This window comes from Artemia sp. Qi Xiang Cuo, chromosome 8 (genome assembly GCF_049724085.1).
Source record: "Artemia sp. Qi Xiang Cuo chromosome 8, ASM4972408v1, whole genome shotgun sequence".
In the NCBI taxonomy this organism is placed as follows: Eukaryota; Metazoa; Arthropoda; class Branchiopoda; order Anostraca; family Artemiidae; genus Artemia; species Artemia sp. Qi Xiang Cuo.
This window is the reverse complement of record NC_142801.1, coordinates 37748649-37763022: the sequence shown is the minus strand read 5'-3', so window position 1 is coordinate 37763022 and position 14374 is coordinate 37748649.

Sequence of the window (14374 nt, the reverse complement as noted above, 5' to 3'; positions counted from 1 at the left end):
AAATAGTGAAATATTCTAACTCTTAAATTTAAAAGAAAAAAATCCAAAATGAACTTTGAAACATCAAGAGAATGTAACAGTGACAATGTAAATCACGACAAAACACTACTGAAATATTTCAAGTCTTACAGTTCAATGAAAAAAAATCCCAAATGAACTTTGAAACATCAAGAGAGTGTAACAGTGATAAGGTAAACCATAACAAAAAAATACTGAAATATTTCAACCTCTTACATTTCAACGAAAAAAATTAAAAATAACTTTGAAACATCAAGAGAATGTAATAATGACAAGGTAAACCACGAAAAAACACTACTGAAATATTCCAACTCTTACATTTCAATAAAAAAAAAATCCAAAATTAACTTTGAAACATAAAGAGAAAGTAACAGTGACACGTTAAACCACGACAAAACACTACTGAAATAATCCAACTCTTAAATTTCAAATAAAAAAATCAAAAATTATCTTTTAAACATAAAGAGAATGTAATAGTGACAAGGTAAACCACGACAAAACACTACTGAAATATTCCAACTCTTACATCTCAACAAAAAAAAGCTCTGCTGAAATATTCTAACTCTTACATTTCAATGAAAAAAAATTCCAAAATGAACTTTGAAGCATCTTAAGAATGTAACAGTGACAAGGTAAACCACGACAAAACACTACTGAAATATTCCAACTCTTACATTTAAACGAAAAAGTACAAAATGAAATTTGAAACATAAATAGAATGTAAGAATTACAAGGTAAACCACGACAAATACTACTGAAATATTCAAACTCTTACATTTCAACGAAAGAAATCCAAAATGAACTTTGAAATATCTTCAGAATGTAACAATGACAAGGTAAACCATGACAAAATACTACTAAAATATTCCAACTCTTACATTTCAACGAAAAAGTCCAAAATGAACTTTGAAACGTCAAGAGAATGTAACAGTGACAAGGTAAACCACGTAAATACTACTGAAATATTCCAACTCTTACATTTCAACGAAAGAAATCCAAAATGAACTTTGAAACATCTTCAGAATTTAACAGTGACAAGGTAAACCACGACTAAATACTACTGAAATATTCCAACTCTTACATTTCAACTAAAAAGTCCAAAACTGAACTTTGAAACATCAAGAGAGTGTAACAGTGACAAGCTAAACCACGACAAAACACTACTGAAATATTCCAACTCCTAAATTTCAATGAAAAAAAAATCCAAAGTGAACTTTGGAATATCAAGAGAATGTAACAGTGATAAGGCAAACCACAACAAAAAAACTGTAATATTCCAACTCTTACATTTCAACGAAAAGAATCCAAAATGAACTTTGAAACATCAAGAGAATGTAACAGTGACAAGGTAAACCACGACAAAACACTACTGAAATATTCACACTCTTGCGTTTCAATGAAAAAAAAAATCCAAAATGAACTTTGAAACATCAAGAGAATGTAACATTGATAAGGTAAACCACACCAAAAAAATACTGAAATATTCCAACTCTTACATTTCAACGAAAAAAATCCGAAATGAACTTTGATACATCAAGAGAATGTAATGGTGACAAGATAAACCACGACTAAACACTACTGAAATATTCCAACTCTTACATTTCAATAAAAAAAAATTCAAAATGAACTCTGAAACATCTTCAGAATGTAACAGTGACACGGTAAACCACGACAAAACACTACTGAAATAATCCAACTCTTACATTTCAACGAACAAAAAAAAATAAAAAATAAACTTTGAAACATCTTCAGAATGTAACAGTGACAAGTTAAACCCCGACAAAACACTACTGAAATATTCTAACTCTTACATTTCAACGAAAAAAAAATCCAAAATGAACTTCGAAACATCTTCAGAATGTGACAGTGACAAGGTAAACCACGACAAAAAACTACTTAAATATTCCAACTTATCATTTCAACGAAAAAAATCAAAAATGAACTTTGAAATATCTTCAGAATGTAACAGTGATAAGGTAAACCACAACAAAAAAATACTGAAATATTCCAACTCTTACATTTCAACGAAAAAATCCAAAATGAACTTTGAAACATCAAGAGAATTTAACAGTGACAAGTTAAACCACGACCAAACATTACTGAAGTATTCCAACTCTTATATTTCAATGAAAAAAAAATACAAAATGAACTTTGTAACATCAAGAGAATGTAACAGTGACAAGGTAAACCAAGACAAAACACTACTGAAATAATCCAACTTATCATTTCAAAGAAAAAAATCCAAAATGAACTTTGAAATATCTTCAGAATGTAACAGTGATAAGGTAAACCACACCAAAAAAATACTGAAATATTCCAACTCTTACATTTCAACTAAATAAATCCAAAATGAACTTTGAAACATCAAGAGAATGTAACAGTGACAAGGTAAACCACGACAAACACTACTGAAATATTCCAACTCTTACATTTCAACGAAAGAAATCCAAAATGAACTTTGAAACATCTTCAGAATGTCACAGTGACAAGGTAAACCATGACAAAATACTACTGAAATATTCCAACTCTCACACTTCAACGAAAAAGTCCAAAATGAACTTTGAAACATCAAGACAATGTAACATTGACAAGGTAAACAACGACAAAACACTACTGAAATATTCCAACTCTTACATTTCAATGAAAAAAAAAATCCAAAATGAACTTTGAAACATCAAGAGAATTTAACAGTGATAAGTTAAACCAAAACAAAAAAAATACTTATATATTCCAACTCATACGTTTCAATGAAAATAAAATCCAAAATGAACTTTGAAAAATCAAGAGAATGTAACAGTGATAAGGTAAACCACACCGAAAAAATACTGAAATATTCCAACTCTTACATTTCAACGAAAAAAATCTGAAATGAACTTTGATACATCAAGAGAATGTAATGGTGACAAGGTAAACCACGACTAAACACTACTGAAATATTCTAACTCTTACATTTCAATAAAAAAATTCAAAATGAACTCTGAAACATCAAGAGAATGTAACAGTGACAAGGTTAACCACGACAAAACACTACTGATATACTCCAACTCTTACATGTCCAAAAAAAAAATCCAAATGAACTCTGAAACATCTTCAGAATGTAACAGTGACACGGTAAACCACGACAAAACACAACTGAAATATTCCAACTCTTACATTTCAACGAAAAAAAAAAATCAAAAATGAACTTCGAAACATCTTCAGAATGTGACAGTGACAAGGTAAACCACGACAAAACACTACTGAAATATTCTAACTCTTATATTTCAACGAAAAAAAATCAAAAATAAACTTTGAAACATCTTCAGAATGTAACATTGACAAGGTAAACCACGACAAAACACTACTGAAATATTCCAACTTATAATTTCAACGAAAAAAATCCAAAATGAACTTTGGAATATCTTCGGAATGTAACAGTGATAAGGTAAACCACAACAAAAAATACTGAAATATTTTAACTCTTACATTTCAACGAAAAAAATCCAAAATGAACTTTGAAACATCTTCAGAATGTAACAATGACAAGGTAAACCACGAGAAAACACTACTGAAATATTCCAACTCTTAAATTTCAACGGAAGAAAGCCAAAATGAACTTTGAAACATCTTCAGAATGTAACAGTGAAAAAGGTAAACTACGAGAAAACACTATTGAAATATTCAAACTCTTACAATTCAATGAAAAAGTCCAAAATGAACTTTGAAACATCAAGAGAATGTAACAGTGGCAAGGAAAACCACGAAAAACACTACTGAAATATTCCAACTCTTACATTTCAACGAAAGAAATCCAAAATGGACTTTGAAACATCTTCAGAATGTAACAGTGACAAGGTAAACCACGACAAACACTACTGAAATATTCTAACTCTTATATCTCAACGAAAAAAAAATCCAAAATGAACATTGAAACATCTTAAGAATATAACAATGACAAGGTAAATCACGACAAAACACTACTGAAATATTCCAACTCTTACATTTCAACGAAAAAGTCCAAAATGAACTTTGAAACATCTTAAGAATGTAACAGTGACAAGGTAAATCACGACAAAATACTACTGAAATATTCCAACTCTTATATTTCAACGAAAAAGTCCAAAATGAACTTTGAAACATCAAGAGAATGTAACAGTGATAAGGTAAACCACAATAAAAAAATAGTGAAATATTCTAACTCTTACATTTCAAAGAAAAAAATCCAAAATGAACTTTTAAACATCAAGAGAATTTAACAGTGACAATGTAAATCACGACAAAACACTACTGAAATATTTCAACTCTTACAGTTCAATGAAAAAAAAATCCCAAATGAACTTTGAAACATCAAGAGAGTGTAACAGTGATAAGGTAGACCACAACAAAAAAATACTGAAATATTTTAACCTCTTACATTTCAACGAAAAAAATCAAAAATAACTTTGAAACATAAAGAGAATGTAACAGTAACAAGGTAAACCACGACAAAACACTACTGAAATATTCCAACTCTTACATTTAAAAAAAAAAAATACAAAATGAACTTTGAAACATAAAGAGAATGTAATAGAGAGAAGGTAAACCACGACGAAACAGTAATGAAATATTCCAACTCTTACATTTCAACAAAAAAAATTCCAAATTAACTCTGAAACATCTTCATAATTTAACAGTGACAAGTTAAACCACGAAAAACACTACTTAAATATTCTAACTATTATATTTCAACGAAAAAAAAAATCCAAAATGAACATCGAAAAATCTTAAGAATATAACAATGACAAGGTAAATCACGACAAAACACTACTGAAATATTCCAACTCTTACATTTTAACGAAAAACTCCAAAATGAAATTTGAAACATCTTCAGAATGTAACATTGACAAGGTAAATCACGACAAAACACTACTGAAATATTCAAACTCTTATATTTCAACGAAAAAGTCCAAAATGAACTTTAAAACATCAAGAGAATGTAAGAGTGATAAGGTAAACCACAATAAAAAAATAGTGAAATATTTTAACTCTTACATTTCAAAGAAAAAAATCCAAAATGAACTTTGAAACATCAAGAGAATGTAACAGTGACAATGTAAATCACGACAAAACACTACTGAAATATTTCAACTCTTACAGTTCAATGAAAAAAAATCCCAAATGAACTTTGAAACATCAAGAGAGTGTAACAGTGATAAGGTAAACAACAATAAAAAAATAGTGAAATATTCTAACTCTTACATTTCAAAGAAAAAAATCCAAAATGAACTTTGAAACATCAAGAGAATGTAACAGTGACAATGTAAATCACGACAAAACACTACTGAAATATTTCAACTCTTACAGTTCAATGAAAAAAAATCCCAAATGAACTTTGAAACATCAAGAGAGTGTAACAGTGATAAGGTAAACCACAACAAAAAAATACTGAAATATTTCAACCTCTTACATTTCAACTAAAAAAATTAAAAATAACTTTGAAACATCAAAAGAATGTAACAGTAACAAGGTAAACCACGACAAAACACTACTTAAATATTCCAACTCTTACATTTCAATAAAAAAAAAATCCAAAATTAAATTTGAAACATAAAGAGAATGTAACAGTGACAAGGTAAACCACAACAAACACTACTGAAATATTCCAACTCTTACATTTCAAAGAAAAAAAATCCAAAATGAACTTTGAAACATCAAGAGAATGTAATAGTGACAAGGTAAACCACGACAAAACACTACTAAAATATTCCAACTCTTACATCTCAACAAAAAAAAGCTCTGCTGAAATATTCTAACTCATACATTTCAATGAAAAACATCCAAAATGAACTTCGAAACATCTTAAGAATGTAACAGTGACAAGGTAAACCATGACAACAAACTACTGAAATATTCCAAATCTTACATTTAAACGAAAAAAGTTCAAAATGTACTTTGAAACATCAAGAGAATGTAACACTGACAAGGTAAATCACGACAAATACTACTGAAATATTCAAACTCTTACATTTCAACGAAATAAATCCAAAATGAACTTTGAAATATCTTCAGAATGTAACAATGACAAGGTAAACCATGACAAAACACTACTAAAATATTCCAACTCTTACATTTCAACGAAAAAGTCCAAAATGAACTTTGAAACGTCAAGAGAATGTAACAGTGACAAGGTAAACCACGTAAATACTACTGAAATATTCCAACTCTTACATTTCAACGAAAGAAATCCAAAATAAACTTTGAAACATCTTCAGAATTTAACAGTGACAAGGTAAACCACGACTAAATACTACTGAAATATTCCAACTCTTACACTTCAACGAAAAAGTAGAAATGAACTTTGAAACATCAAGAGAATATAACAGTGATAAGTCAAACCACAACAAAAAAACTGTAATATTCCAACTCTTACATTTCAAGGAAAGGAATCCAAATAAACTTTGAAACATCAAGAGAATGTAACAGTGACAAGGTAAGCCACGACAAAACACTACTGAAATATTCAAACTCTTGCATTTCAATGAAAAAAAAAATCCAAAATGAACTTTGAAACATCAAGAGAATGTAACATTGATAAGGTAAACCACACCAAAAAAATACTGAAATATTCCAACTCTTACATTTCAACGAAAAAAATCCGAAATGAACTTTGATACATCAAGAGAATGTAATGGTGACAAGATAAACCACGACTAAACACTACTGAAATATTCCAACTCTTACATTTCAATAAAAAAAAATTCAAAATGAACTCTGAAACATCTTCAGAATGTAACAGTGACACGGTAAACCACGACAAAACACTACTGAAATAATCCAACTCTTACATTTCAACGAACAAAAAAAAAAATCAAAAATGAACTTTGAAACATCTTCAGAATGTAACAGTGACAAGTTAAACCCCGACAAAACACTACTGAAATATTCTAACTCTTACATTTCAACGAAAAAAAAATCCAAAATGAACTTTGAAACATCTTGAGAATGTAACAGTGACAAGGTAAACCACGACAAAAAACTACTTAAATATTCCAACTTATCATTTCAACGAAAAAAATCCAAAATGAACTTTGAAATATCTTCAGAATGTAACAGTGACAAGGTGAACCACAACAAAACACTACTGAAATATTCCAACTCTTACATTTCAACGAAAAAAAAAATCCAAAATGAACTTTGAAACATCAAGAGAATTTAACAGTGACAAGGTAAACCACGACAAAGCACTACAGAAAAATTCCATCTCTTATATTTCAATGAAAAAAAAATACAAAATGAACTTTGTAACATCAAGAGAATGTAACAGTGACAAGTTAACCACGACAAAACACAACTGAAATATTCCAACTCTTACATTTCAACAAAAAAAAAACCAAATGAACTCTGAAACATCTTCAGAATGTAACAGTGACATGGTAAACCACGACAAAACACTACCGAAATAATCCAACTCTTATATTTCAATGACCACACCAAAAAAATACTGACATATTCTAACTCATACATTTCAACGAAAAAAATCCGAAATGAACTTTGATAAATCAAGAGAATGTAATGGTGACAAGATAAACCACGACTAAACACTACTGAAATATTCCAACTCTTACATTTCAATAAAAAAAAATTCAAAATGAACTCTGAAACATCTTCAGAATGTAACAGTGACACGGTAAACCACGACAAAACACTACTGAAATAATCCAACTCTTACATTTCAACGAAAAAAAAAATCCAAAATTAACTTTTAAAAATCTTCAGAATGTAAATGTGGCAAGGTAAACCACGAAAAAACACTAATAAAATATTCCAACTCTTACATTTTAACGAAAAAAAAAATCCAAAATGAACCATCTCCATCTTCTTTGAAACATCTTCAGAATGTAACAGTGACAATGTAAATCACGACAAAACACTACTGAAATATTCAAACTTATATTTCAACGAAAAAAAATCCAAAATGAACTTTGAAATATCTTCAGAATGTAACAGTGATAAGGTAAACCACAACAAAAAAATACTGAAATATTCCAACTCTTACATTTCAACGAAAAAATCCAAATGAACTTTGAAACATCAAGAGAATGTAACAGTGACAAGGTAAACCACGACAAAACACTACTGAAGAATTCCAACTCTTATATTTCAATGAAAAAAAATCCAAAAGAACTTCGGAACATCAAGAGAATGTAACAGTGACAAGGTAAACCACGACAAAACACAACTGAAATATTCCAACTCTTACATTTCAACAAAAAAAATCCAAATGAACTCTGAAACATCTTCAGAATTTAACAGTGACATGGTAAACCACGACAAAACACTACTGAAATAATCCAACTCTTATATTTCAATGATAAAAAAAAAATCAAAAATTAACTTTGAAACATCTTCAGATTGTAACAGTGACAATTTAAACCATGACAAAACACTACTGAAATATTCTAACTCTTATATTTCAACTAAAAAAAAAATCCAAAATGAACTTTGGAATATCTTCGGAATGTAACAGTGATAAGGTAAACCACAACAAAAAAAAACTGAAATATTCTAACTCATACATTTCAACGAAAAAAATCCAAAATGAACTTTGAAACATCAAAAGAATGTAACAGTGACAAGGTAAACCACGACGAAACACTACTGAAATATTCCAGCTCTTATATTTCAATGAAAAAAATCGGAAAAAAATTCGGAAAAAAATCTGAAATGAACTTTGATATATCAAGAGAATGTAATGGTGACAAGGTAAACCACCACTAAACACTACTGAAATATTCCAACTCTTATATTTCAATAAAAAAAAATTCAAAATGAACTCTGAAACATCTTCAGAATGTAACAGTGACACGGTAAACCACGACAAAACACTACTGAAATAATCCAACTCTTACATTTCAACGAAAAAAAAAATCCAAAATGAACTTTGAAACATCTTCAGAATGTAACAGTGACAAGGTAAACCACGACAAAACACTACTGAAATATTCCAACTTATCATTTCAACGAAAAAAATCCAAAATGAACTTTGAAATATCTTCAGAATGTAACAGTGATAAGGTAAACCACACCAAAAAAATACTGAAATATTCCAACTCTTACATTTCAACGAAATAAATCCAAATAGAACTTTGAAACATCAAGAGAATGTAACAGTGACAAGGTAAACCACAACAAACACTACTGAAATATTCCAACTCTTGCATTTCAACGAAAAAAATCCAAAATGAACTTTGAAACATCTTCAGAATGTCACAGTGACAAGGTAAACCATGACAAAATACTACTGAAATATTCCAACTCTTACACTTCAACGAAAAAGTCCAAAATGAACTTTGAAACATCAAGACAATGTAACAGTGACAAGGTAAACCACGACAAAACACTACTTAAATATTCCAACTCTTATATTTCAACGAAAAAAAAAAATCCAAAATGAACTTTGAAAAATCAAGATAATTTAACAGTGAGAATGTAAATCACAACAAAAAAAATACTGAAATATTCCAACTCATACGTTTCAATGAAAAGAAAATCCAAAATGAACTTTGAAACATCAAGAGAATGTAACAGTGATAAGGTAAACCACACCAAAAAAATACGGAAATATTCCAACTCTTACATTTCAACGAAAAAAATCTGAAATGAACTTTGATACATCAAGAGAATGTAATGGTGACAAGGTAAACCACGACTAAACACTACTGAAATATTCCAACTCTTACATTTCAATAAAAAATTCAAAATGAACTCTGAAACATCAAGAGAATGTAACAGTGACAAGGTTAACCACGACAAAACACTACTGAAATATTCCAAATCTTACATGTCAACAAAAAAAAAATCCAAATGAACTCTGAAACATCTTCAGAATGTAACAGTGAAATGTTAAACCACTACAAAACAAAACTTAAATAATCCAACTCTTACATTTCAACGAAAAAAAAAAAAATCAAAAATGAACTTCGAAACATCTTCAGAATGTGACAGTGACAAGGTAAACCACGACAAAACACTACTGAAATATTCTAACTCTTATATTTCAACGAAAAAAAATCCAAAATAAACTTTGAAACATCTTCAGAATGTAACATTGACAAGGTAAACCACGACAAAACACTACTGAAATATTCCAACTTATCATTTCAACGAAAAAAATCCAAAATGAACTTTGGAATATCTTCGGAATGTAACAGTGATAAGGTAAACCACAACAAAAAATACTGAAATATTTTAACTCTTACATTTCAAAGAAAAAAATCCAAAATGAACTTTGAAACATCAAGAGAATGTAACAGTGACAAGGTAAACCACGACAAAACACTACTGAAATATTCCAACTCTTACATTTCAACCAAAAAAAAATCCAAATGAACTCTGAAACATCTTCAGAATGTAACAGTGACATGGTAAACCACGACAAAACACTACTGAAATATTCCAACTCTTACATTTCAACTAAAAAAAAAAAAAATAAAAAATGAACTTTGAAACATCTTCAGAATGTAACAATTACTTGATAAACAATAACAAATACTACTGAAATATTCCAACTCTTATATTTCAGCGACAGAAATCCGAAATGAACTTTGTAGCATCAAGAGGATGTAACAGTGATAAGGTAAACCACGACAAAACACTTCTGAAATATTCCAGCTCTCACATTTCAATGAAAAAAATCCAAAATGAACTTTGAAGCATCTTAATAATGAAACAATGACAAGGTAAACCACGACAAACACTACTGAAATATTCCAACTCTTATATTTCAATGAAAAAAAAATCCAAAAGAGCTTTGAAACATCAAGAGAATGTAACAGTGATAAGGTAAACCACGACAAAACACTTCTGAAATATTCCAGCTCTCACATTTCAATGAAAAACATCCAAAATGAACTTTGAAGCATCTTAAGAATGTAACAGTGACTAGGTAAACCACGACAAAACACTACTGAAATAATCCAACTCTTACATTTCAAAGAAAAAAAATCCAAAATGAACTTTGAAACATAAAGAGAATGTAACAGTGACAAGGTAAACCACGACAAACACTACTGAAATATTCCAACTCTTACATTTCAACGAAAGAAGTCCAAAATGAACTTTGAAACATCTTCAGAATGTAACAGTGACAAGGTAAACCCCGACAAACACTACTGAAATATTCAAACTCTTACATTTCAACGAAAGTACTCCAAAATGAACTTTGAAACATCAAGAGAATGTAACAGTGACAAGGTAAACCATGACAAATACTACTGAAATTATCCAACTCTTACATTTCAAAGAAAAAAATCCAAAATGAACTTTGAAATATCATGAGAATGTAACAGTGACAAGGTAAACCACGAAGAAACACTACTGAAATAATCCAACTCTTACAGTTCAATGAAAAAAAATCCAAAATGAACTTTGAAACATCAAGAGAATGTAATAGTGAGAAGGTAAACCACAACAAAAAAATACTGAAATATTTCAACTCTTATATTTCAACGAAAAAAATCCAAAATGAACTTTGAAAAATCAAGAGAATGTAACATTGACAAGGTAAACCACGACAAAACACTACTGAAATATTCCAAATCTTACATTTCAACAAAAAAAAAATCCAAAATGAACTTTGAAACATCAAGAGAATGTAACAGTGACACGGTAAACCACGACAAAACACTACTGAAATAATTCAACTTCTACATTTCAACGAAAAAATCCAAAATGAACTTTGAAACATAAAGAGAATGTAATAGTGACAAGGTAAACCACGACAAAACACTACTGAACTATTCCAACTCTTACATCTCAACAAAAAAAGTCCAAATGAACTCTGAAACATCTTCAGAATGTAACAGGGACAAGGTAAACCACGACAAAACACTACTGAAATAATCCAACTCTTACATTTCAACGAAAAAAAAAATCAAAAATGAACTTTTAAACATCTTAAAAATGTAAAAGTGACAAGGTAAACCACTACAAAACACTACTGAAATATTCCAACTTATCATTTCAACGAAAAAAATCACAAAATGAACTTTCAAATATCTTCAGAATGTAACAGTGATAAGGTAAACCACAACAAAAAAATACTGAAATATTCCAACTCTTACATTTCAACGAAAAAAATCCAAAATGAACTTTGAAACACCAAGAGAATGTAACAGTGACAAGGTAAACCACGACAAAACACTACTGAAGTATTCCAACTCTTACATTTCAATGAAAAAATAAATCCAAAATGAACTTTGTTACATCAAGAGAATGTAACAGTGACAAGGTAAACCACGATAAAACACTGCTGAAATATTCCAACTCTTACATTTCAACGAAAAAGTCAAAAATGAACTTTGAAACATCAAGAGATTTTAACAGTGGCAAGGTAAACCACGACAAACACTACTGAAATATTCCAACTCATACATTTCAACGAAAGAAATCCAAAATGAACTTAGAAACATCTTCAGAATGTAACAGTGACAAGGTAAACCACGACAAACACTACTGAAATATTCAAACACTTACATTTCAACGAAAGTACTCCAAAATAAACTTTGAAACATCAAGAGAATGTAACAGTGACAAGATAAACCACGACAAAACACTGCTGAAATATTCCAACTCTTACATTTCAACGAAAAATGAGTCCAAAATGAACTTTTAAACATCAAGAGAATGTAACAGTGACAAGGTAAACCACGACAAAACACTACTGAAATATTCCAACTCTTACAGTTCAATGAAAAAAAAATCAAAAATGAACTTTGAAACATCAAGATAATGTAACAGTGATAAGGTAAACCACAACAAAAAATACTGAAATATTTCAATTCTTATATTTCAACGAAAAAAATCAAAAATGAACTTTTAAACATCAAGAGAATGTAACAGTGACAAGGTAAACCACGACAAAAAACACTACTGAAATATTCCAACTCTTACATTTCAACGAAAAAAATCCAAAATGGACTTTGAAACATCAAGAGAATGTAATAGTGACAAGGTAAACCACGACAAAACACTACTGAACTATTCCAACTCTTACATCTCAACAAAAAAAGTCCAAATGAACTCTGAAACATCTTCAGAATGTAACAGTGACACGGTAAACCACGATAAAACACTACTGAAATATTCCAACTCTTACTTATCAAAGAAAAAAAAAATAAAAATGAACTTTGAAACATCTTAATAATGTAACAGTGTCAAGGTAAACCACTATAAAACACTACTGAAATATTCCAACTCTTATATTTATACGAAAAAAAAAAATCCAAAATGAACTTTGAAACATCTTCAGAATGTAATAGCGACAAGGTAAACCACGACAAAGCACTACTGAAATATTCCAACTTATCATTTCAACGAAAAAAATCCAAAATGAACTTTGAAATATCTTCAGAATGTAATAGTAATAAGGTAAACCACAACAAAAAATACTGAAATATTCCAACTCTTACATTTCAACAAAAAAAATCCAAAATGAACTTTGAAAAATCAAGAGAATGTAACAGTGACAAGGTAAACCACGACAAAACACTACTGAAATATTCCAACTCTAACATTTCAAAAAAAAAATCCAAATGAACTTTGAAACATCTTCAGAATGTAACAGTGACATGGTAAACCACGACAAAACACTACCGAAATAATCCAACTCTTATACTCCAATGAAAAAAAAAAATCAGAAATGAACTTTGAAACAACTTCAGATTGTAACAGTGACAAGGTAAACCACGACAAAACACTACTGAAATATTCCAACTCTTACATTTCAACGAAAGAAGTCCAAACTGAACTTAGAAACATCAAGAGAATGTAACAGTGACAAGGTAAACCACGACAAAACACTACTGAAATATTCCAACTCTTACACTTCAACGAAAAAAAGTCCAAAATGAACTTTGAAACATCAAGAGAATGTAACAGTGACAAGGTAAACCACGACAAAACACTACTGAAATATTCCAACTCTTACATTTCAACGAAAGAAATCCAAAATGAGCTTTGAAACATCTTCAGATTGTAACAGTGACAAGGTAAACCACGACAAAACATTACTGAAATATTCCAACTCTTACATTTCAACGAAAAAGTCAAAAATGAACTTTGAAACATCAAGAGAATGTAATAGTGACAAGGTAAACCACGACAAACACTACTGAAATATTCCAACTCTTACATTTCAACGATAGAAATCCAAAATGAACTTTAAAACATCTTCAGAATGTAACAGTGACAAGGTAACCCACGACAAAACACTACTGAAATATTCCAACTCTTACATTTCAACGAAAAAGTCCAAAATGAACTTTGAAACATCTTAAGAATGTAACAGAGACAAGGTATGTCGTATACCACGACAAAACACTACTGAAATATTCTAACT